Genomic DNA, 26081 nt, shown 5'->3' with positions numbered 1-26081 from the left:
CTGAACCCCAGGATAAGCATATAGAGTGCTTCAAAATAAAATCTCTATACCTGTTACAATTGGTCATATTTTGCCCCCCCCCCCTTTTTTTTTTTTTTACTGGAGTTCACTTTCATTTCTTGCTCATTTTTACACACACACACACACACACACACACACACACACACACAGCCTTGAAAATGTATTCATACTCTTTGAAATGTTCCACATTCTGTCATGTTATAACCAAAAACGTTAATGTATTTTATTGGGATTTTATGTGATAGACCAGTGGTTCTCAACATTCTAGTACCGTGACCCCTTAATAAAATTTCCCAGGTTTTGGGGACCCCTTACAGTAAAATTATTTTTGTAGCATGGGTTGTCAGCACCCAAGGCAAGACAAGTAACAAGACATGTAATTTACGCCCTTAACCCATGGGATGAATGGCAGTGCTGGCGGGGAGCTCTGATCAGCCAACTTAGGTGCTCTTGATCAAGGTTATCTGCTGATCTGAGAACTGTAGTGGGGAATTTTAATGGCAACTATAATCACAGGTAGTGTTACTCACTGTGTCTCCGACTTTGTGGTGTCTCCGACTTTGTGGTGTCTCCTAGCAGTGACACCTATGCCAAAATCAGGAAATAGGGTCTCCTTCAGCACTAGTCAGCACCTCTAGTCTCTGCCCCCCCCAGCCATGCAGTGAACTGAATGGGCGGCTGCGACAAGACTGAGTGGGCGTCCGCAGGCTCCAGGAACAGCCCAGCTGGGCGGCCACAGGCTCCAGGGACAGCTCTGCTGGGCGGCCGCAAGAAGGCTGGGAGAGTGATGTGGGCTTCAGGAACAGTCCAGGATTCGGTAACCCCTGGCAAATCATCATTCGACCCCCAAGGGGGTCCCGACCCCAGGTTGAGAACCACTGTGATAGACCAACACAAAGTGCTACATAATTGGAAGGAAAATGATAAATGGTTTTCCATTTATTTTTATAAATATCTGAAAAGTGTGGCGTGTACTTGTATTCAGCCCCTTTTACTCTGATACCCCCTAACTAAAATCTAGTGGAAACAATTGCCTTCAGAAGTCACCTAATTAGTAAATAGAGTCCACCTGCGTGTATTTTAATCTCAGTATAAATACAACTGTTCTGTGAAGCCCTCAGAGGTTTGTTGGAGTAGACAAACGGCATCATGAAGGCCAAGGAACACACCAGACAGGTCAGGGATAAAGTTGTGGAGAAGTTTAAAGCGGGGTTAGGTTGTAAAAAAAATATCCCAAACTTTGAACATCTCATGAAGCACTGTTCAATTCATTATCCGAAAATGCAAAGAGTATTACACAACTGCAAACTAACCAAGACACGACTGTCCACCTAAACTGACAGGCCAGGCAAGGAGATCATTAATAAGAGAAGCAACCAAGAGGCCAATGATAACTCTAGAGGAGCCGCAGAGATCCACAGCTCTGGTGGAAAAATCTGTTCACAGGACAACTATTAGTCTTGGACTCCACAAATCTGGCCTTTATGAAAGCGTGGCAAAAAGAAAGCTATTGTTGGAAACAAAGCCATAAGAAGTCCTGCTTGCAGTTTGCGAGAAGCCATGTGGAGGACACAGCAAACATGGGGAAGAAGGTGCTCTGGTCAAATGAGACCAAAATTGAGCGGTGTGGCGGAAAACTAACACTGCACATCACTCTGATCACCACATCTCCACCGTGAAACATGGCGGTGGAAGCTTCTTGTTGTGGGGATGCTTTTCTTCAGCAGGAACAGGGAAGCTGGCCAGAGTTGATGGAAAGATGGATGGAGCCAAAAACGGGGCAATTTGTAGAAGAAAACCTGTTAGAGTCTGCAAAACACTTGACACTGGGGTGGAGGGTCACCTTCCAGCAGGCCAGAGACCCTACAATGGAATGGCTTAGATCAAAGCATATTCATGTGATAGAATGGCCCAGTCAAAGTCCAGACCTAAATCCAATTGAGAATCTGTGGCAAGACTTGAAAATCGCTGTTCACAGATGCTCTCGATCCAATCTGACAGAGCTTGAGCTATTTTTGCAATGAAGAATTGGCAAATAATTTCACTCTCTAGATGTGCAAAGCTACAAAATAAAAAAAACATACTCAGATAGTTAGTTATTTGTAAAAAATCTCAAACTATTTAACATTTTCTTCCCACTTCACAATTATGTCCCACTTTGCGTTTGGTCTTTTACATAAAATCCCAATAAATAACATTTACGTTTTTGATTGTAACAATGTGACAGAATGTGGAAAATTTCAAGGGGTTTGAATACTTTTTCAAGGCACTGTATTGTCTAAATACATTGGTCATGTGTATTCTTACTTGAACCTTGGTGTCTTTGTATATTTCTTCCATATCTGTGAAGCTTTGCCTTTGTGCAGGAGCTTCTTATTATATAGACTGATCGCTGTAGCTGTGTTTCCATGTACAGGGTGACCGGTCGTGTCTCTGCCTCCTCCTGTAGTTTTCTGCAGGCATCCTGCAGTGGGTGGGACCTGTTGGACCCCTCCCACAACTCTGCTTTCTGCACAGGCTACCTACAGCACAGTGATGATGTCACTGCTACTTTTTATGTTTCAATCATTTTTATTAAAGTTTTACAATACAAGGAACATAGTTCTCGGCTTTTCATTGTGCAGTATACAAGGTATTTAGGGAGTCATACATTGAATATTCTAATATACTTGAGGAATCCTCCTGTTTTTAGCATGCATGGACCATTATTATCATCCCGATGTTGACTGTACCCTATTCGCTCAAGTAATTGTGATATTTATGCCTTTCTCAACCGAGAATCTTACGCTGTATATAGTACCACCGTGTCCATGATCTAAAGCCATGTTCTCTATCCTAGGCCTTAGAGTATGTTCCTCCCGCTGGGAAGAACCAACTCCCCATCTAACTATCGGGGGAGTCTGGTTCCCCCGGTCATGCGTGGGACTCCCTCCATAGCCCAAGCAGACAATGGTTTGCCGAGGGTGAATGAGGAATGAGAAAAACAATATAACAAATAAAACAAAAATTGCACCCTAATAATCAAAAGTTATAAAAAGGGGGGGGGTAAAACAAAGTAGGGAAAAAGTACAGAGGGGAGGGCAAAGAAGGGAAAGTTGGGGGGGGGGGGGCCATGGTCACTGCTACTTTTACAAGGTGATATCTGTCTTTGAAAATGCGTTTGGTGCACATGTACAGTTGTGCTCAAAAGTTTGCATACCCTGGCAGAAATCATGAAATTTTGGCATTGATATTGAAAATATGACTGATAATGCTAAAAACTGTCTTTTATTTAAAGCGGAGGTTCACCCATAGCCAACACCTTTTCCCCTTAGCTTCATGCTTGTTTTGTCTAGGGCAGGCATGTCCAAAGTCCGGCCCGCGGGCCAATCGCGGCCCGCGTTCCGGTTTTGAGCGGCCCGCCTGGTTGTCTGGACATATATATCTTTTGTGGCCCCCAACGATCTCCCAGCACTGAGGCCACAAAAGATATATAACTTGTATCACTAAATGGTGCATCGCTGGCTGAATCCTGCCCACCGCTAACATAATTTATTACATGGGAGGCGCGGCAGGTCTCTCCTACATCATCGCATCACTCCCCCTTCCTCCCCCTCCCCACACTCCTTATTCACACAAGCCTGGAAACTCTGAAGGTACGGACAAAGGACGGGATCTATCAAGTTACAAAGCAGGTGATTGGTTGTTAGACAGTGGGGCGGTCCCAGCAACCCATCTCCAGCCTTTAACTTGAAAAGTCCCGCCCCCTTTGTCTGGACCTGCCATGCGTGCTTCCCGGCTTGTGTGATTAAGGTAGGGCAGTGTGGGGAGGGGGAATGCTGTGTGGATGAAAGGCACAGTCTGACTCCAATATCGAGGGAGGACTGTAATGGGGAGGGAGTCTGTAATGGGGAGGGAGTCTGTAATGGGGAGGGAGTCTGTAATGGGGAGGGAGTCTGTAATGGGGAGGGAGTCTGTAATGGGGAGGGAGTCTGTAATGGGGAGGGAGTCTGTAATGGGGAGGGAGTCTGTAATGGGGAGGGAGTCTAAGATGTAGTGGGGTCTATGAAGTGGGCTCTGTAATGAGGGGGCGGATCTGTGATGGACTGGGGATCTGGGATGGATTGGAATTCTGTAATGGACTGGGGATGGACTAGGGATCTGTAATGGACTGGGGATGGACTGGGGAATTCTGTGATGGACTGGGGAATTCTGTGATGGACTAGGGATCTGTGATGGAGTGGGGAATTCTGTGATGGACTGGGGAATTCTGTGATGGACTGGGGAATTCTGTGATGGACTGGGAATTTCTGTGATGGACTGGGGATCTGTCATAGACTGGGAATGGACTGGTGAATTCTGTGATGGACTGGGGAATTATGTGATGGACTGGGGATCTGTCATAGACTGGGTATGGACTGGGGATCTGTCATGGACTGGGGAGTTCCCCAGTCCATGACAGATCCCCCAGTCCATGACAGATCCCCCAGTCCATGACAGATCCCCCAGTCCATGACAGATCCCCCAGTCCATGACAGATCCCCCAGTCCATGACAGATCCCCCAGTCCATGACAGATCCCCCAGTCCATGACAGATCCCCAGTCCATGACAGATCCCCAGTCCATCACAGATCTGTGATGGACTGGGGGATCTGTCATGGACTGGGGGATCTGTCATGGACTGGGGGATCTGTCATGGACTGGGGGATCTGTCATGGACTGGGGGATCTGTCATGGACTGGGGGATCTGTCATGGACTGGGGGATCTGTCATGGACTGGGGGATCTGTCATGGACTGGGGATTTGTGATGGAGTGGGTCTGTAATGGGGGGGGGGGGGGATCTGTGAAGGACTGGGGATCTGCTTCACAGATCTTTAGTTAAAATTTAAGTTTTTTTTCCTGAAACTTCCCTCTTAAAGTGAAGGCTTGTGTTATACGCCAATAAATACGGTATATCCAAATAACACGCCTGAGCTCATCTCTTTACTCACACACAGCCACAAAGGCAAGAGAATTATTGTTGGGCAGTGTATTGGTTGCTCAAACGAACACACTTAGACTGAATTTTAATGGTTCAAAAAATGATAGGGAAAATGGTCGGCCCTCGAGCATGTTCACTTCATCAAATCTGGCCCTCTTTGAAAAAAGTTTGGACACCCCTGGTCTAGGGGAATCGCAATTTGTTTTAAAATATGATCCGTACTTACCCGTTTTCGAGATGCATCTTCTCCGCCACTTCCGGGTATGGGCTGCGGGACTGGGCGTTCCTTCTTGATTGACAGTCTTCCGAGAGGCTTCCGACGGTCGCATCCATCGTGTCACGATTTTCCGAAAGAAGCCGAACGTCGGTGCGCAGGCCCGGTATAGAGCCGCACCGACGTTCGGCTTCTTTCGGCTACGAGTGAGTACGGATCATATTTTAAAACAAATAGCCGATTCCCCTAGACAAAACGAGCATGAAGCTAAGGGGAGAAGAGAAAAAAAAAAGAATTGGGTGAACTCCCGCTTTAAGGATAGGGATCATATGAAGCAATTTATGATCACATAGTTGTTTAAATAAACAGTAAAGTTGGCCCAATTTTTTTTATATAATGTAAAAGGTGATCTTTATTCTAAGCAAAAAATTGTGATTCTCATTTTTTTCCAGAATCGTGCAGCTCTACTGTCCTTCTCTGTTTCTCCCCTTTTTCCACAGCCCCCAAACTATCTCCTGATAGATCAGAGGCTAGGGGACAAGCTGCACATGCTCTGTTTGGTGTGTATTGCTAGGTAGATTTTTTTTTCTTGGGAGAATGCAGGTGATCAGCACAGGGCCAATCAGCACTGTCCAGACAGAGGGTTAGGGGTCTTGCAGCCCTATAGGAGCGGAATGAAAACTTCTTCTACAAGCTTTAACCAGTCAATGATAGAAGTCACACGAGTGCTATATACTGCTGATGATAACACATATTTAGCTGTTAATATTTACTAAAACTACTACATTTTCATGTACTGTGGGAGACCAGATATAGTGAATGCAGGGTCCTGGGTTTAGTAACACTCTAGGCATAAAAAATTGAATAAAATGTACTGAATGAATGCATTATGTTTATCTAAAAGAGGTGAAAAGCTGTTGTCTTTTTTTTTTTTTTTTTTTTTTAAACATTTGACTGTTTTTGTTTGGCAGGTAGTTTTATCAGATAACAGATATTGCCGTTTTAACAGTTTGTCAACAGTTTTTACTCATCTTGGCTGTATTTATTGAAGAATATCACATTTATCATGAGTCATAAATGGACTTTGGGTGGCTGGTCCTGCACAAAAGTAATGATTACCCAATTACATATAATATGCCTTTCCTTCTTCCTCTGTCTGCGTGTTTTAGTTCAACAACTATGATTGCCATTTTTCAATTAACGCAACTTAAAAAAAAAAAAAGTTACCATTTTTCGATCAAACCGTTTAGCTGCTTGATTGTCTAACAATCTAATGGAAAATGACTTTGTGGTATGCAAAAAACTTGTATACATATTTCAGTGCCCTGTTTTTCTTCTACCTCTATGAAACATGATAATTTTGACCAGCAGATGGTGCTGCAAGTAAAATCTAGAGTTCTGGTAAAACCAATAACTTTGTTTAACCACTTGCTTACTGTGGTTAACAGTTATATCCCCCTCCTGCCCAGGTGAAATTTCAGCTTTCGGCACTGCATCGCTTTAACTAACAATTGCGCGGTCGTGCGACGTGGCTCCCAAACAAAATTGACGTCCTTTTTTCCCCACAAGTAGAGCTTTCTTTTGGTGGTATTTGATCGCCTGTGCGGTTTTTATTTTTTGCGCTATAAACAAAAAAGTGAGACAATTTTGAAAAAAATACAATATTTTTTACTTCTTGCTATAATAAATATCCCAATTTAAAAAAAAAAAAAAATTTTTTTTCTCAGTTTAGGCCGATACGTATTCTTCTACATATTTTTGGTAAAAAAAAAAAAAATCGCAATAAGCGACTGGTTTGCGCAAAAGTTATAGCGCTTACAAAATAGGGGACAGAATTATTATTTTTTAATTATTTTTTTTTACTAGAAATGGCGGCGATCTGCGATTTTTAATGGGACTGCGACGTTATGGCGGACACATCGGACACTTTTGACACATTTTTGGCGCCATTCACATTTATACTGCGATCAGTGCTATAAATATGCACTAATTACAGTATAAATGTGACTGGCATTGAAGGGGTTAACACTAGGGGGTGAGGAAGGGGTTAAATGTATCCCTGCTTAGTGTTCTAACTGTAGGTGGAGGGGGGGGTGACTGGGGGGGTGACCGATCTGTGTCTCTATGTACAAGAGACACAGATCCGTCTCCTCTCCAGAGACAGCACCGCTGTCTCTGTGTAAAACGGCAATGAGAGATGATCTCATATGTTTACATATGAGATCCTCTCTCATTGGCCGCACAGATCGCCTCGCGAACGGCCACTCTGATTGGCCGTTCGCGGCGATCTGTAATTGGCTGTGTCCGAGGGACACGGCCAACACAGATTTTCCCCGCAGCGCGCTCTGGAGCGCGCGCGGGGACCGCCCTAAGGGGCGGACGTCAATTGACGGCAGTTTGGAGATTGGGATCCGCACTGTAGCCGTCAATTGACGGCAGGCGGATCCCAAGTGGTTAATTGGGGACCTATCTCTATGTATAAACAATGGGCCAGATTCACAGTGCAAGTACGCCGGCGTATCTACTGATACACCGGCGTACTTTCAAATTTGCCGCGTCGTATCTTTAGTTTGAATCCTCAAACCAAGATACGATGGCTTTTGGCTTCGATCCGACATTCGTACGGCTTCGTACGCCTTCGGATCGTAGGTGCAATACTTTGGCGCCCGCTGGGTGGAGTTTGCGTCGTTTTCAGCGTTTGGTATGCTAATTAGCTTTTTCCGGCGATCCACGAAGGTATGCGCGGCCGTCGCATTCTCTTCCGTCGTCGCTAGTCGGCTTTTTCCGGCGTATAGTTAAAGCTGCTATTTCGTGGAGTATAGATAGACTTGCCATGTTAAAGTATGGCCGTCGTTCCCGCGTCGAATTTTTAATTTTTTTTTGCGTAAGTCGTCCGCGAATAGGAAAGGACGTAACTCACGTCTACGTTCAAAAAATGACGTCGGTGCGACGTCATTTCGCGCAAAACACGGCAGGAATTTTCAAAACGGAGCATGGGCATTTCAATCGGTGCGGGGACGCGCTTCATTTAAATGAATCACGCCCCCTACCCGTCCAATTTGAAATACGCGTCGAGAAATAGTAACTTACGGCGCAAAATCTTCCTGGATTCGAAATTCCGCCAGGTAAGATACGGTGGCGTAGCGTATCTCTGATACATTGCGCCAGGGCAATTCTTTATGAATCTGGCCCAATGTGTGTAAATCTAAACAAAATAAAATCCATTAGCCCTGAAAAAAATAACATGTACTACTGATTGACTTGCTTTACGGTATTCTTTTGTAATTTTAATTACATTTTTTATTTATTGATTGTACAAAATAAAACCTGACAAGAATGATTGTCTTCTAATCTAACCCTCAATTGTATTTGTTTATAATTGCTGAGGTGTACACAACTTTTTTTTCTCTCTAAATAATGATGTAGGGTTTATTAGCTAAAGATTGAGCAGGTTCTTTAAATTCAACATTGCTATTTTATGAAAGACAGACTGCAGTGGATAATAGGATAGGAAAACCATAGAAAATAACCTGAAGATCAAGTATTTGGTAGCTCCATCAAAGGGCTAAAGTGTAGCTTAGTCCACTCCGAAGGCCTCCCAGCATGGTGCGGATCAGTACTAAGCTGCCTACATTTTACATCTGCATGCCAGGGAGGTATCTAGTGGTAACTCACTCAAGTGCTGATAAGTGGAAGATCCACAATTGGGAATAAGGTAATAGTGCAAGATTAGCGCTTATAATGGGTGCTTCGAATTCTGCTGTGCTACCTTCAATTTTATGTCATAATTCGGCGACTCTGGAGGTGAGGAAAATTGATAAGACTACCAGGAGAAAACATTAGGACAAGGTAAACATTTCAAGCTGTGAGCTCGTAGCTCTTTGAATAGCATTTCACATTTATTAGTCTTCCCTTTTGCCTGAGCTATATTTGATAAATTATTTAACCTTTTTATTTCAAGAAAACTGTTTGAAATTGATTCTCCTCGCTCTTCCTCCTTCTTTTTTTTTTCTTATTCTTTGCAGCATTTTTTTTTAGCACTGAAACAGATTTGATTATGTTTCTTGTCACTTTTATTAAATAATAGTAATAGCAACCTAAAGGTGAAGTACACTTAATTTCTTTGCAGTATGGAAATGAAGAATATGAGAGGGCATTGAAATTGATTTGTATGCTTAATTTTTAAGCATTTGTTGTTCAGTATTCTCTATTTTCACTTTCTAATATTTGACTCTTAAGTATTAATATAGTTTGTGTGTGGGTGTAGGTGTGTTAGCACCATAACAGCTACAAACAGAAATAAAAATAGTTGTAACATTTTAAAAATATATATGTACTGTACTTCTCTGAGCCTTTACCCATACACCAGAGGATCTATGCGTTTTACCTAGTTTACTTGTGGGTTTGTGTAAGTCTATTTTTTTTTATACATTTGCCTATACTTTTGGGGAAACATATCTGAAATATCTGGACATTTTGGCTTGTGGGTGAAGATTCTGAATACGCTGACAGGCGCGGTCATTAAATGGCTGGATTTTACATTTAAGACAGCTACTAAGTGGATGTAACTCGGTAACCGTTCAACTCCAGCTCCAAGGTACAGGACAGCGTTTTATCTCATGCACAGGGTCATGAAGGGTATGTTCACACCAGCCGCTGCGTTGTGCAGCAGCGTCCGATCTTATCAACGCATTGTGCATTTTTTTTTTTTTTTTAACAAACTTTATTGATGCCTGTGAGAAGCCTCCTGATCTGAGTTATGGATGTTCCTCTTCGTTCGTGATAAATTGATCCAATTCAAACATTTTCACAGATCCTATGTTGCCTTCTACAGGCTTCATAAGATGGATCTTCATCTTGCTGGAGGTGCTCTCACCCAGTGGTAGATTTCATACATATATTCTGGTTATGCCCTCCAATAGCCTCTTATTGGCAGAATGATCTTGATGTTAACGCCTCAGTGGTTCATCATCCTATGGCTTTAACACCTAGGTTTTGTCTGCAAGGCCTGGTCGAAGAATTAGCTCACAAGGTGGCACTGAAAACTCTTTTAAGCCTACTACTTTTTAATGCTAGGAAAGCCATTACACTTCATTGGAACAAAGTCTTCCCCTCCCTTGATCTGCTTTTTGATGAATTTGGTTAATTCCAATTTAACCTTGGATCAATATATTTACTGTAATGGACCAAGTTTAATAAAATTTGGTCACGTTGGTTTGGTAACACCTCAATTGACACTGCACTAGATTCCTAAAAGTCAACAAGGCATTATCTTGAGTGACGTGGGCATCAAAATATTGATTTTCATGTATATTTTTATCAGTGCTTGAGCTTTGCACCACCATTTTTTTTCCTATTCTTTTTCTTTAGTTGTTGTACAATACTGGTTGTACACTATGTGTTTTGGGGTAGCAGCCCCTGACTATGCTATGCAAGCTCTGCCTGTATTGTATGTCTTTTGTACTGTCTCTGCAAAACTTAATAAAAAAATAAAAACAAACGTTGAGGTGTCACACAGACATCTCGTAAAGTTCAATTGCCTTCATGTAGTACTTTTTTTTTCAGTGCACACCACCACAACGCAGTGGTGTGAACCGGGCAGAGAAGGAGACAAGGCATTTTGCCTTTAATGCAGTGGGACTTTGCTGGAATACCCAACGCAGTCCCACCAGATCTGCTGTCCATAACAACCTGATATGCAAATGTATAGGAACTTCTGAACCTATTCAAGCACTTGGGGAAGGACTTTGACAACTTTCCCTAATGTTGCTCCATTTTCCATTGAGGTTCTCTGTAGAACATTTAAAAAAACAGGATTTATTTTTGCAAAGTGATTATGTATCCTGGTTTAAAAGAGAAATTGTAATTGTTTAACTTTAAAGTGATACTAAAGGTTAACTTTTTATTTTCTAAATATGTTCCTTTAAGCTAGTGTAATGTTGGTTCACTTACCCTTTCCTTCATTTTTCCTTGTAAATGCTTTTTTTCGGTGTGTGAATTTGTAACTTCCTATTCCTCCTCTGTAAGCTTGCCCCTGCAGCCGTTCTGCCTGGGGATTACTATGCGTGCTCCCCCCTCCCTTGGGACTACATCCCTGTGGGGAGACGCTGTGTGCGTTCACAGGCACAGAGGCAGGAGTGCCGCAGGTGTGTCTAAGACGCTGTAGCTCCGCCTCCCATGCCTTGTTGTATTGAATGACCATCTCAGCAGCACAGCCCCACCTTTACCCCGCCCCCTTTTTTGCTGACGCGAAAGTGTGGCTCAGGCTCGTTCTCGTTATCTAACACGGCGGAAAAGTGGCACTGCGCATGTGCGATGCCGCTAAGCTTCAAGGGAATTGTAGTTCCTTTGAAGCTGTGACGTAGCTGCAGGAAGCGCTTCGGAAAACTGGGAGTTGAGGCGAAGAAACAGAGGAAAGAATGAAGTAGTGTTAAAGCGTACTTATCCAACAGGTAAATAAATAATTTAGGCACAAATAACATCTAGATTCATGATCTATATAGCATATATATCAGATATTGCCCACATACTTTTTTTTTTTTTTTTTTACAACCCCTTTAATGATGTTTACATTGATACATACTCTATTACTGTATAGCTTCTTCACATGTATAAAGTAACAGCCTAAGTTGTTGCCTTTTTTTTTTTTTATCTTAATTTCTCTTTATTGTTTTCAAAAAAATATATACATAAATACAAGTTTATATGCTTACATATCTGTAGTATAAAATTGCTTAATCTAGTTACATTAGTTCAAATAAACAAACATGCATTATTTAAATTCAAATTCATTGATTTACCCCCACCCCTCCCTCTCTTCTCCCCCCTCCCCCCCCCCCCCCCCCCCCCCCCGCCAATGTTATAGAGAGATAGGAGTAGGTATCTTCATCCTAATTAATTTTTAGTTGGTTGAAGGAGAGAGGGCAAAAAGAGGAAGTGGAGTCCCAGAGGCAGATAAAAGAGAATCCAGTCGATCGGAAGGCAGAGAGTGCAGAGATGTCCTTAATTTCTCTTTGTCGTTAGAGAGCTTTACCAGCCTCTGAGATAGCCTATGTATAGAGTGTGTAAATACCACTATCTCTCAAAGGGGACTCCCATTTCTATCAGCCAAGGCTCCCACACTCTTCTAAATCTGTTGTAGTTTCCTTGTTTAATAAAGGCTACCCTCTCGCACCAAATCAGAGCATTGATTGTTTCAACCCAATTCTCAACTGTTGGAGGTACATGCGCTTGCCATCTCTGTGCAATTAGCTTCCGAGCTTGGAATAGGCACCTAAGCACACTTTCCATGGCTCCTGCGTGGATTCTATGGTCTTCCATATCACCCAGCAGGCATGTTCTAGCCTCCGGCTCTAAAGAGGTCTTGAAGATTTTATTGATCCTGATTATCACTGCTGTCCAATATCTAAAGAGCTTGGGGCATCTCCAGAACATATGTATAAGGTCCCCTGTTGCCCTACACCTGGGGCATTCATCGCTTTGCTTCCAACCTAGTGCAAACATTTTTTTAGGGGTATTATAGACCCGGTGGAGTAGAAATAAGTGGGACAATCTCTGAGCTGGGGCAATTGACACCAATGTTCCTCTATATAAGATTTCATTCCACTTCTCCGGGGTCAATAGCCCAATGTCTCTTTCCCACTTTTCTCGGCTCTTAGACACCCCGATTTGACTTATGGATTTGGCCCCCAATTTGTCGTATAGTACAGAGATTTGACCTTTTGTAATGTTAGTCTGGATCATTTTGAGAAGTGCAGGGGTATGAGTCCTAACCATCGGATAGGTCTTGAACTGAGTCTGGAGAGCATGCCTAACCTGTAAATAAAGAATGTCTTATTTGGTATGTTAAATTCATCTCTCAATTCCGAGAGTTTTAATAAGGTTTCCCTCATACATGTGTAATAGCCGTGTTATCCCCTGGGTCTCCCAAATTTTAGGAATTTCTATGTCCCTAAGTTCTGTTAGGTTCTTATTATGCCAGAGGGGGGCAAACTCAGTTACACCAGTATATCCCAACAAAGCTTTCGTAGTCTGCCATACTTTATTAATTAGCTTTACAGTTGGGCATTGATAGTGAAATGAGTTTGCCTCTAGGGCTTCTATTAGGATCGTATGTGGAGCCCTTGATAACATTAATTTAAAACTATTATTACCCAGGTTTTGAGAGCCACACCCCACTATGTGCTGTAGTTGGCATGCCAAGAAATATGTTCTCGGGTGTGGGACCGCCATCCCCCCCTCCTTCACCGGCAGTTGCATAGTCTGAAGTCTGATTCTGGCCTGTCCTCCCTTCCACAACAACTCCCTAAACAGTGTCTCCATTCGTTTAAACCATATTTGGTTCACCCAGACTGGAGAGTTGTGAAGGGCATATAATAACTGGGGAAGCCAGATCATTTTTATCAAATTGCATCTGCCGGCTACCGAGAGGGGGAGGCGGCTCCAGATATCTTTTTTTAGTTTCAATTTTAACAATAGTGGAGCAATGTTGTTACTGGTGTACTCCTTGACCTCGTTAGTGATCCAGACCCCCAAGTATTTCAATTTTGTTGTAATTTTCAGCTGGGGCATTTCGGCTATTGTCTGGTCCCCCAACGGATCTATCGGGAGTAGGGCCGACTTATCCCAATTAACCACTAGTCCCGAAAACTTTCCAAACTCCCCGACCATTTGGACCACTGTGGTCAACGAGCTATCCACATTCCCTATAAAGAACAGGACATCGTCCGCGAAGAGCGATATCTTGTCTTCCTCTGAACCCCTTCTAAACCCCTGTATGTCTTTATTTAGTCTAGTTTTGATGGCAAGAGGTTCCATGGCAAGTGCGAACAGGAGCGGTGAAAGGGGGCAACCCTGTCTCGTCCCTCTCTCGAGCTTAAATGTGTCTGAGACTCCACCGTTAATTTTGATTTTTGCTCGTGGTTCGCTATATAAGAGTTGAACCCACTTGATAAACAAGGGGCCAAATCCAAAGCTTTCTAATACCTTCCATAGGTATGGCCACTCAATGCTATCGAAGGCCTTAGCTGCGTCTAAGGAAGTTGTTGCCTTTAATTGTAGTAACTACAGTGATGCTGCTGTCTACAATTGGTTTGTACGTCATGTGTGAACTTACCTTGGCTGGACTGTGGAGAGGGGTAGCCAAGAATTGAATGAGGCAATTCTCAGAGATTGGTTGAAAAAAATTTCACTGTTAAGAAAAGAAAGTATTATTGGGAACTGATCCTACCAGATTTTTGTCTGTGTAGCATAACGATGTGAGCTGCTATGGCAATAGTGCCCTGCTTGGTAAAGCAATATGAGACTTTTATTAAAGGCATATGTTATTGCACTTGACCTAAAGGATACTAATATAAAGCAAATATAATGTGGGTCCCAAAATTACATATATGTATTTAAAAAGTCTATTACCTTTTTTTTCTGGTCTTTTAGTTAACAGTCTCATGACTGCACAGCCTTTCATATGTTCAATGTCAGTTCTGTAAGTGTGCAGGCTGTGAGCTCAAACACACACAGCATGAGAGGTTTTCTCCCATCTTTTTACATTGCTCTACAAAAGAGTGATGCTTCTGCATTCCAGGATATTGGTGACATCACCTGCAGCAGGGAATCGCTTTCACCATCTGTGTACATTGCTGTTTGACAGCAAGATCCGTGTCTGTAATACTAACTATAGAGGCACACGGTGGGTGAGGCTACATTCACATGGCCATTTCAGAATCAGAATATTTGCTGCTACAGATTTTTGCCCTTTAACCGTTTGCTGCTCAGAGACCGTATATATGTGGTCTTGCAGCTGCATCCATGATCCTGGTATAATTAATATTACAGGCAGTGGTTAGCTTTTCAGTAAAAGGGATCACTTTCACAGCGCTCTGAAGGGCCGCGTAAGCCAGGGAAGCATCTGATCAACTGATCTGTGTCTGGACTCCCAATGTCTCCATTAAGAATACCTGTCGCTGCCCAAAGCTATCACAAGAGGCTTGTTTACCCCTTCTGATAGCAATAAAGTTAAAGGAGTTGTAAAGGTAAAAGTTTTTTTACCTTAATGCATCCTATGCATTAAGGTAAAAAAACATCTGACAGCACCGCCCCCCCCCCCCCGAGCCCCCGTTTTACTTACCTCACCGTTCGAAAGTCCCGGGCGCGTGCTTGTCATCCTGCTCGGTTCCCAGCCTGGCCGTTGATTGGCTAGGCTGGGCGGATTGATAGCAGCGCAGCCATTGGCTGGCGCTGCTGTCAATCACAGCGGATGACGCGGCGCGCCGGGGGGCGGGGCCGAGTGATACAGTCGGTGGCTATGGCCGCTGCTGTATCACGGGAGCGCGCTCGCAAAAGCTTTCCACCATGCGAGGGAGCTCGCATGAACGTGGAAAGCTTTTGCGAGGAGGAGCCGAGACAGCCGCCGAGGGACCCCAGAAGACACGGATCCGGGTCACTCTGTGCAAAACGATCTGCACAGCCGAGGTAAGTAAAACATGTATGTTATTAAAAAAAAAAATAATTGTACCTTTAGTGTTCCTTTTAAGTGAATTATTATTATTATTATTATTATTTTTTTTTTTAAGTTTAAAAAAATGTAACAATAAAGCGCTCCTGTGTCCGCACACACATGCAAATGTGCACTTGTATAAATGATGATTGCATCACAAACGTGAGGTATTACTGTGAACAACAGAGTAGGGCTGAAACAACTAATCGATTAATCGACAACTAATCGATTATGAAAATAGTTGTCAACTATTTTCATAATCGATTAATCAGCCAATTGATTAGTTGGCCTGCATGTAGAATACATTACTCGTTTTCATATCAGGGAATACAGTGCAGCACACATACAGCTCAGTACACCATCCATACATGTCACTAAGTGCCTGAGAATTTGTGAATGTGCAAGTGTGAGGAGCAATGCCTCATGGGACATGTAGTCCTGGGCAGGAAGTGAGTGGTTCTAAAGGCAGAAGTTTTTTTTTTTTTTTTCTTAAACCTTGCTATAGCGGGCGCTCTATACTATACTTTGCAGCTTGCTATTGAGGCACTCTGAAGGCAGGAGGAGCCAGAAGCATCGGTGAGGGACCCCAGAAGTGGAGGATCTGGGATGCTCTGTACAAAACCATTACACAGAGCAGGTAAGTATAACAAGTTTGTTTAAAAGAAAAAAACGTTAAAGACTCTGTGCAGGAAAGATCAGCATCTGAACCCAGAGAAAGTGGAGGTACAGTGCCTTGCAAAAGTATTCGGCCCCCTTGAACTTTGCGACCTTTTGCCACATTTCAGGCCTCAAACATAAAGATATAAAACTGTAATTTTTTTTTTTTGAAGAATTGACAACAAGTGGGACACAATCATGAAGTGGAACGAAATTAATTGGATATTTCAAACTTTTTTTAACAAATATAAAAAACTGAAAAATTGGGCGTGCAAAATTATTCAGCCCCTTTACTTTCAGTGCAGCAAACTCTCTCCAGAAGTTCAGTGAGGATCTCTGAATGATCCAATGTTGACCTGAATGACTAATGATGATGTATAGAATCCACCTGTGTGTAATCAAGTCTCCGTATAAATGCACCTGCACTGTGATAGTCTCAGAGGTCCGTTTAAAGCGCAGAGAGCATCATGAAGAACAAGGAACACACCAGGCAGGTCCGAGATAGTGTTGTGGAGAAGTTTAAAGCCAGATTTGAATACAAAAAGATTTCCCAAGCTTTAAACATCCCAAGGAGCACTGTGCAAGCGATAATATTGAAATGGAAGGAGTATCAGACCACTGCAAATCTACGAAGACCTGGCCGTCCCTCAACTTTCAGCTCATACAGACTGAGGAGAGACAGAGGAATGTTTATAGGTAACGCTTCTGTTTTAGCAGCATTCATTTTAAATTCTGAAAGGCATCTGAAGGCATCTAGTAAATCTTGTAGATGTGGCAAGGAAGAGTGCGGGTGTGTGAGAGTGAGGAGAACGTCGTCTGCAAATAGGGATAATTTATATTTCGTGTGTCGAATACGTACGCCTCTAATATCCGGACATTCCCGTATAACCGCAGCCAGGGGTTCTAAATTAGAATTAAAGAGCAGTGGCGATAAAGGACAGCCCTGTCTTGTACCATTGCTAAGGGAAAATGGACGTGATAAATGTGAGGAAAGTTGCACTTGTGATGTGGGCTTCGAGTACAAGGCTCGAAGAGCTTGGACAAAGGGACCTGAGAATCCTTAACGGCATAGGATTGCAAACATGAATGGCCAACTAAGGCGATCGAGCGTTTTTTGGGCGTCTAAACTAAGAATAAAAGCAGGATTTTTTGTTCTATTCAGTAGATCAACACAGTGTGTTGTCACCTGCATGTCGCATGGGGACGAATCCCACTTGGTCTCTATGAATTAGTGCTGGTAGAATTATAGAGAGCCTATTTGCTAAAATCTTGGTGAAAATGTTGTAGTCCGAATTTAGTAGGGCGATGGGACGATAATTATCGGGGGAGGATGGATCTTTACCCGGCTTAGAGATCACGGTTACAGAAGCGTGCAAAAACAATGAGTGCAGTGATTTGCCCTGAAGTAGCGAAGCGAACAGGGTTAGCATATGTGGAGTGAGGGTCTGCAAAAATGCCTTGTAATAGGAATAAGGAAGACCGTCTGGGCCCGGGGCTTTATGTGAGGGGAGGTGTTTAATTACTTCAGTTAGTTCCTCAGTGGACAGTCTAGTGACAGTCTTGGGAGATGTACAGATGACAGGAAAGCGTCTAGTCCGTCTTGTGAGAAATGGGTCTGCGGGTCAGTGCTCAGGCAATTGTAAAGTTTATTGTAATATTCTCCAAAAATGGTCCGGGGACAATATGTAGGCAAGCCATCCGGTTGCACTATATGATCAGGGATATTTAGAAAAGGGCTGGGTTTAAGCTTATGGACGAGCATCCTATGTGGCTTATCTGCATACTCCTAAAACTTTGCTTGGACCATTAATATTGACTTAAACATTTTGTTCGCATCCACAGACTTAAAGCGGTGGTTCACCCTAAAAACTACTTTTTCTTATTCCACTGCCCCCCCCACATTACAATCCGATTAAGGCTCTTATTATTTTTTTCATGCTGTACATACCTTAGTACAGCATATTTATCCGGGTTGCGAGTCCCGCGGGAGTGGGCGTTCCTCACATGTGTGTGATTGACGTTTTGCCCAAAAACGAGCCCCCACCCCCCCCGTCGCGTAAGCCACGTCACGATTGGCGAAAGGAGCCGAACGGCGATGCGCATGCGCCGACTCGCCGTTCGGCTCCTTTCGGCAACAGTGACGCGGCTTACGCGACGGGGGGAGCTCGTTTTTGGGCAAAACGTCAATCACACACGTGAGGAACGCCCACTCCCGCGGGACTCGCAACCCGGATGCACGGGTGAATATGCTGTACTAAGGTATGTACAGCATGAAAAAAATAAGAGCCTTAATCGGATTGTAATGTGGGGGGGCAGTGGAATAAGAAAAAGTAGTTTTTAGGGTGAACCAACCCTTTAATGCGATTGCGAATAGCAATTACCATACACAAGCGACCCACTGTAGGAGAGCGGAGTAACTGTGCCTCCGCCGTCCGCAGCTGGACCTCAAGCTCCGACCTCAGCTTAATAGAATCTTGTTTCAGGCGTGAGCCGACTGAGATGCATTCGCCCCTAAAAAAAGCCTTATGAGCCTCCCATACAGTAGATATATCGGGGCCTAAGCCCACATTTAAATCAAAAAACTCTTCCAAATTCCAGAGAAGCCTATCTTTAGTTTCAGCATGCCGCAAAAGACTCGTTGAGCCTCCAAGTCTTAGGTGAAGCCGTTTGGAGCGCTAGGCTCAGGGTAATGGGGGCATGATCAGACCACGTTTATAGGATCTATTTCAGAGGAGACTGTTGGGTAGCAGGGAAGTGGTTACCAGAAAATGGTCTAGGCGAGAATATAGCTTATGCGGAGGGGAAAAGAAGGTATATTGACATTGAGTAGGGTGCTTCACTTTCCACGCATCAAAAAGATTATGGGATCTAATCAATTTATGGAAGGAGGTGGATAATTTAAGAACCTCAAGAGATGGGGTCTGGTGAAATAGAACACGTCTATCTCTACTAGGAGACATACTGAACAGACATATTGAAGTCCCCACTTATGATCGTGAAAGGCTGAGAAAAGGAACACAGCCGATCAAGAACTCCGGTGAGAAAGTCAATCTGCCCTGTGTTGGGTGCATAAATATTAGCTAAGGTAAAGGAGGTATTCAGATGGGTACAGCTCAGGAGGACATACCGACCCCTGGGGTCTAGAGCTGAAGCAAGAATCCGTAAGGTGCATGAACGTTTAATCAATATGGCCACTCCAGGCTTCCCAGTCGGATCTGAGGCCATATAAACTGTGGGAAACAATCTAGATGCAAATTTAAAGGAACCCCCTGGGCGGAAATGCGTCTCCTGAACCATCACCACATCAGCTCCAGAGGATTTGAATTCCTTTAGGGCCAGCTAGTGTTTTCGTAAGGAATTCAAGCCCTTGACATTACAAGAAAAAAATCTTTAAAGCCATAGTACATACATGGGTAAAGAAGCAGAAGATATTTGAAGACAACTCACGGGTAGGACATAGTCCAACCCAATGATATCTGAAAGAAACATATACACATCAGCATTTCTGAGCAATAAGACATGACGACGTCACAATCTAAAAAAAAGAAAGAACAACAGGTCAAAAAAGGACCTGATACAAAATTAAGAGGTTTGGCAAAAAACAAAAAGCAAGGAGAATAGGATACATACAAAAAAATAAATAAAACATGTTTTGAAAGCCTGAAGGAAGAAAGTCCTTGAGGGGGACCAAGGTGGAACACCTTCGACATGTAGAAGAACATGACGGTCAGCAAGAACGACGGACTGTGGCCCGCTCCTGCAGGAAGTTATTGTCCTCGGACGTAGTGACAGTTAACGTTGTGCAGAACATAGCTCCTCAAACTGAAACTGCAAAAAAGGGGCCAGCAAGAGAACATTGGCCCACCAATATGTGTGGAAAATGGGCACACACACTCGTAACGAAGCTAAATGAGCCCATCCAAAAAAAAAAAAAATGTGTGGATGGGTTGTAGGGGAGAACACTCCCCGCAGATACCAGAAGAAGATGGCCGGGATCCTAGGTGTCTGGGAATCAAAAAACAAGGAGGTGTAAATCAAGGAGGTCTCGGCCTTCAAGTGGGGGGTCTAGGCAAATTAGAGCATTGCGGAGTAGAGAGCCTTCTGTTGTCTTCGCTGAACTGGGGTCCAAATAGAAGCGGGGTCCTGAAGGGGTCTGGTGGCCAGAGCAGGCGGGGGGAGCTGAAGTTCCTCCTCCGAAACAGGTGGTAAGCCCAGGTTGCGAATGAAATATTGTGTGCCATCTTTGGAAGCTGAAAGTCGGAATGGGAAACCCCATCTGTAGGGGACTTGATTTTGTTGGAGGTGCACTGTGATTGGGTGAAGGTTGCGCCTTTTAGCCAGGGTAATGGGAGAGAGATCACTGAAGAGCTGGATTTTGGAACCTTTGAAGTCAATGTAATACTTGTTGCGTGTAGCTGTTGTTAAGGCTTCCTTGCTATCATAATGGTGAAAACTGACTATTATGTCTCTCGGGTTGGATCCGGAGGGGGTTTGGGGGCCAAGGATCTATGGGCTCTATCTAAGCGCCAGTCTATGTCGGGTATGTGAGGGGCCAGCGTGACAAACGGATCTAGTAAATATACCCGTAGGTCTTTATTATTGACAGTTTCAGGGACCCCACGGATCCTTACGTTTGAACGACGCTCTCTGTTCTCCAAATCTTCTTGCTGGAGTTGAATTTGGGAAGCTGTGTGCTTAAGATAGGCATTTTCCTCTTCCAGAGCATGTATATATACTGTACAGTCTCATCAAATTTATTTTCCAAAGTGGCCGTGCGCTCTCCGAGCTGATCGATCTCTCCCCTGAGCTCTTGAGCGAGCTTTCCAACTTCTTTAGTTATGTGGTGTGTCAGATCCTGTAACAGTGCCTGCAGTTTCAGGTCTAGTACTGTTACCGTAACTACTTTAGCAGGACTCGGCGGTTGGGACGTATTACCTGCATGAAAAATGCCTGGCGCAGAGGCCATGAGGTCTGCATCATCTGCCCGCTCTGTGGGAGTATTTGGAGCTGGGGATTGCGATCTATACAAGAATCGCTCCATGGTTTGCGCAGGTCACGTAGACACTGGCGGGATAAAACCTTGATATATATTCTTCTGAAATCCTACTTTGCCCGTGTAGTGCCCAAAGGTGTCCGGAGGCAGCTAGTTTTGATCCTGTGGCTGAGAAAGCTTTTGAAGCGGAGCAGGATCCTGTAGAAAAGGTGCTGGGATCAGTACAAAACATGTCCATCACTATTGCTAGCCGTGCACGTGTCACTCTATTTTGCGCAGTATAGGGGCATCTGGATACCTCAAGATGGAGGGGGGTGTATGGCCCTTTAAGGATCTGCGAAAAGGCACTGTGGAAATGGGGCTGTAAGGCTTGGGACCAGGCAGCTGGTGCTGGTGCAACTAGGAGACTTCCTCTCTGGGGATAAGCATAGAATCCTGGCCGTGGGGGAGGCTAGTGTGGATAAAAGTACCTGCAGATGGATGATGAGGCAGTCTCCATAGGCTGTAAGCCAGCGATGTGTAGAGCAGGCTCCCAGGGGGGTTCGCAGGCAGACTCCCAGAAGTATTCAGATCCTCTGTCCCCTCTAGTGATGTCGCGGTAAGATGGGAAGAGAATCGGGCATTGGGGGGAGGGAACTGGGTGCAGATTTAGAGGCTAGGTGTAGGAAGATGGCTGCCGGCCTCCGTGACTAGGCCGTTCGAGACCTCTGCTGCCATTTCCACGGTCAGAAAGCAGACCTCAGCAGCCGCAGGGTGTGACAGTTCGGCCGCCCGAGGGTATGAGTGAGGAGAGACAGGGGAGGTACTGTACCTCGAGAAAGAGTTCCGTAGCAATCAAGCCAGCGTCTGGCCTCGGGGATGAGGGGCTGGGATTTCGAGGTCCCCCCGCGACCGTTCCTGAGTGTTTCTCGTCCGGTGCACCAATGCCGCTCCTCGAGGAGGATGGATCGCACCGCTCCCAGCACCCAAGTGTGGAGGGTGTAGAAGATAACCTAGGCCCTAAGATGGTGGCGGACCGCTGCCTAGTCAAGGTCGAGGTCACTATAGGCCGCGTTGGGATGTCCAAACCCCAGGATTTCGGCTGGAGTTGGGGCAGGAGATGCCCAGGTAGGAATAGGGCAGAATGTCACAGCTTCAGGGCTCTGATTCGGCACGGATGGCCATGGATTGCAAGCAGGGCCGGCGGAGCTCTGTACATGCACATCTTTCTCAGAGCTCGCTCCTCCCGACTTTAATGTCCACATGGAGCTGGCTCAGGCTCTCTGTGATGTCCCCCCCTGCACAGCCTGGTGCTCCAGTGAGTGCTGGAGGTGCAGAGCAGAGAGCCGGTGATTGACAGTGCCTGGCAAGGTCGAGAACCAAGTGCTCAGTTCTCTATGAAGAGTCCGCAAGGGACAGCTATAGCATTGGCTCAATGCTGCAGCCAGCTAGGTGTTTTTTTGTAAACACATTGTTGCCCTGTGTGTCTCATTAGGGAGATTCCCCCTCACTTCCTGCCAAGTAGACTCAACAGGAAACGGGAGGATATCTTTCCAATTTGAGGGATTTTCCCTTTTAATATCACCACATACTTTACAATCTGGGCAATCTCCTTTAGGTCTACCAACAATTATGTAGTGTGTAGGTCTACAAACAATTATGTGGTATTTATGTAATATGATTAAATGCAAACCGATTTGTATAGATAAGGTAGGTCCCCATTTTACAAGTTCAGATTCCGAAAAACGTATTAGTCCCAAAGTTAAATTACTAGTTTGTGTAAATCTAAAGTTAATTGTACGAAGATTGTATAGTTAGATTTTGCCATTGTCTCTTTGAAGATTTCCCTTTTATTCTGTGGACAACTCAAAATGTTGGATTTACACTTGCCTTAATTCCTGGTGACATTGGGGATCAGGGCAATAAGTGAGTGAATGTCCCTAACAGGGACCCTGGCAGCAATAAAAACCTGACTGTGGTTTAACCCTTCATCCATCTATTGAAATCTAAACAAAAAAAAAACTGGAAAAAAAAAACTGGAAAAAAAAATGTTTTCTTAAGTTATACCTTAATGTGGAACTTAGGTTCTACTTAATAAATTATATAACCAATTGGTCCATACTTCTATTTTGTTGCCTTAAAATAATCAAACAGCTCAATGTTTACTCAGCTTCTTTAGGGGGAAATGGTTTACATTTTTACATTTTACTAGATAAAATTTCCCTTTTTTCTTGAAAGTGATCTCTTAGGGAGGCTCCAGAGGGAAATGAAGTGTACAAAGGTTGCAGAATATATAGAGTTGCATTTTTAACAGTTCCTGCATTTTATATTAGATAACATTTAGATTGAGGTGGTTTTTTTGGTGACCTAATTTCCCTTATACTGTACTTTGAGCTTGGCACATCTGCACCTCATTTGTTTAAAGGACTTAATGAGAAACTTCAAACAGTTTACATGTCAATTACAAAGAAAGTAAGGCTTTTACAGTTCCAGTAATCTGTCCACATTGCTGATCACAACATGATCCCAGGTGGGCATAACTCAAGACAGATGACATTCCAGGAGCACAATTACAAAGAGCTTATATATTTTTAACACTAACAAGATGTCACACTATGTAATGCTTGATTCAGAAATATTATATTCATGCAAATTCTGCTTTAGTTGATGTCATCAGTAGACTGCATTGTACATCACTACTTTTATACACACAAAAATGGAAAAGCAATCTTGAAAACTTGGTATACACAACTATTTTGGATATCAGTAGTTCTGTCTACATTTTACAACATATTATAGGTTCAAGCAGTAGCCTGTTTTGAAGGGCCCATTTACTTGATTTGCATTGGAATGTGTTGCCCAGTGCAGTCCTAATATAAAGACCAGTTTATTTGCCTTATTTCCTACAATGTCCATTCACACCACTGTGTTGGGGTGGTGTGTGCTGAAAAGGAGTACTGCATGCTATATCGGCGCAGAATGCTGCAGCAAAAAACACTTTATCCCAACACCAATGTGTGAATAGAAATTAATGTCACTTGGTCCTACAAACACACACCAGCATACGGCACAGCTGCTGGTTTAAATCGGCCCAATTCTGTTTTCAAAAATTCTATCATGTATAGAGGTTCACTGAATGAAAATTTTGGTGCCAAAACAGAAATTAAAAATGCAGGATGCACTTGGCTAGAAATTGAAACCGAACAATTACTTTATTTTTATATATAATTCTATTATATTAGACTTTTTAATTACCGTATTTATCGGCGTATAACACGCACCCCAATTTTAAGAGGGGAGTTTAAGGAGAACATTTTTTTCACAGCCCCCCCCATCCAGTACACATCCCCCCCCCCTATCCATTATACATCCCCCTATCTAATGGGTGGCTCCTGGAGCGGACTTCCTGATCCCTGCCCCCTATTGGTAAAACATGATATTGGCGTATAACACGCAGGCACTGTTTACCCTCTGTTTTCAGATAAATACGGTAATACCATTAATTTAAATTAATATGAATTTACTGTTGGCCATTATTGGCACCTTTTAGTTCAAGAAAAGCTCAAGGAAAAATGCAGTCTCTGACCATCTCTTGTATCATGTTGTCATGTACATGATGGTGATGAGCCTGATATAGCAGAGGGAGGTCTCCCTTACAGCTCGTACTCTCTGCCCCTGGTAAAGTAACAGGAGGCGCAGGAGTGAGGAGTGGTACGAGTGCCTGGCAGGATCAACGGAGGTAGAGGTAATCCGGACGTTCAGGAACTGGGAAGCTGAAGCAGCTGACAGGTTGGGCAGACAGGAGCTGGATCACTGGACCGGAACCAGGAACAAACAGGCTCAATTCAGCAGACTGAAACAGCTTGGACTGGAACCAGGACAGACAGGAATCGTTCAGCAGACTGCACTGGAACTAGGAACAGACTGGAACTGTTCAGCTGACTGGGCTTCAACTAGGAACAGACTGGAACCGTTCAGCTGGACTGGAACTAGGAACAGACTGGAACCGTTCAGCTGGACTGGACTGGAACTAGGAACAGACTGGAACTGTTCAGCTGACTGGGCTTCAACTAGGAACAGACTGGAACCGTTCAGCTGGACTGGAACTAGGAACAGACTGGAACCGTTCAGCTGGACTGGACTGGAACTAGGAACAGACTGGAACCGTTCAGCGGACTGGAACTAGGAACAGACAGGAACCGTTCAGCAGACTGGATGGTCAGACAGGCCGGGTCGGTTATCAGGCGGTCGGCGAGGTACAGAGGTGCAGACAGAAGGGTAGTTGGAACAGGCCAAGGATCAGGTGCAGGCGGATGGCTGGAATAATCACAGGTAAGCCTGGGTCTTTCACAGGTCAAGTCGCAGATCAGGTTTCAGATACACAAACGCTGTAGAGCAGACATCAGGGATGGTGTGTGAGAGGCCAGCTTAAATAACCCGCCTGGCTCCAACAGGGGTGTGCACACGCGCATGCATGCGCAGTTGCAGCTGTGATCGGGAACCGCAGAGTCTGAGGCGCCTGTTTCTGGCAGGATCTTCATGACACATGTCCTCAGTCTCTGACCATCTCTTGTATCATGTCCTCAGGCACTAACCATCTCTTGTATCATGTCCTCGGTCTATAACCATCTCTTGTATCATGTACTCAGTCTCTAACCATATCTTGTATCGTGTCTACAATCTCAGTGTCTACAATCTCTCACTTAAACACATTGCTAATAGTATTAGCATAGGCGTGCGCACAGTGCCCTACTGCCATATGCT

At 44.0% G+C, this 26081-nt stretch overlaps 1 protein-coding gene across 1 annotated transcript in view; it reads left to right on the top strand.

Moving 5' to 3' along the window:
• Positions 1-26081, top strand: part of CLYBL (citramalyl-CoA lyase) — a 491289-nt gene that overhangs the window by 1122 nt on the left and 464086 nt on the right. The gene's annotated exons all lie outside the window — the stretch shown is intronic.

Source organism: Rana temporaria, chromosome 2, assembly GCF_905171775.1.
Source record: "Rana temporaria chromosome 2, aRanTem1.1, whole genome shotgun sequence".
NCBI lineage: Eukaryota > Metazoa > Chordata > Amphibia > Anura > Ranidae > Rana > Rana temporaria.
This window is presented reverse-complemented; position numbering and strand designations above follow the sequence as displayed.